Source organism: Mesocricetus auratus, unplaced genomic scaffold, assembly GCF_017639785.1.
Source record: "Mesocricetus auratus isolate SY011 unplaced genomic scaffold, BCM_Maur_2.0 Super-Scaffold_100045, whole genome shotgun sequence".
In the NCBI taxonomy this organism is placed as follows: domain Eukaryota; kingdom Metazoa; phylum Chordata; class Mammalia; order Rodentia; family Cricetidae; genus Mesocricetus; species Mesocricetus auratus.
In genome coordinates, this window is record NW_024429222.1 from 2,616,333 (window position 1) to 2,617,337 (window position 1,005).

The window sequence follows — 1,005 nt, forward strand, 5'->3', positions numbered from 1 at the left end:
GTAAATAACACCTAGCTCTAAGAACTGCTGAATACAACAGAAACCTTCACACACACACACACACACACACACACACACACGATATTTATAAGGGGATTTCATTTGCTTCATGATGCATTCTGGTCAGGTTTGAAGCTTATAGGAGAACATATTGTCAGAAAAGATTAATGGATATGTTAAGGAAATTTAGTTAAAAGCCTTCAGGAATAGTTCCTAAATTTCAATACCTACATTTAACTTTAACTGGAAGGCCATCTCATTCACCAAGCTCACGGAGTAGCGGAGGATTTGAGCTCCTGCTTGGGTCCACTAGACCCTGAGTCCAGAGGACTGAGCCTCAGGAGTGTTGTGGTCACCTGCACATTTCTTGATATGCAGTTGGCCCTTAGTAAATACTAAATACTTTCTGAGATAGTCAAGGAATGAGTGAGGCAGAGAAAAGGTATTAACTTGCCCCATGTCAAGTAGAAGAAACAAACTGACAGGACTAGAATTGAGGAATCCTGGCTCTGTCATTCACCACATCCTACTAAGAGCTGAAGTGTGTGTGTGTGTGTGTGTGTGTGTGTGTGTGTGTAAATTGGGTGTGTATCCCATGAGTCTTGCCAAGGATGGCATCAAGTCCTAATATCTAGACCTCAATGTCACAGATTAGGGAGACAAAAACCATTGCCCTCCTTACTGTGCCATCGCCGTGAATGAGTCACAGCTGCGGTGTGTGGCTATTAATCACTCCTGTTAGCCAGACTGTGTCTCAACGGCATGTTGTTTGTTATTAAATCATCCCACTGCTCACTCTTGGGTGGCTGCTTTTAACTGCATGGAAACAATTACTGGTCAAATCTCCCCCAATACTTTTCTGCCATCACAGATCAAGCCCTGCTTGTCTGAGCTGAGTTCACAGGGCCTGGTCTCTCAGACAGTGAGAACCATTTCAGGATCTGACCTGAGACTCTCACACAAGTCACCCTCTGCTCTCCCCTCCTCTGAGCAGATGTCTCCATG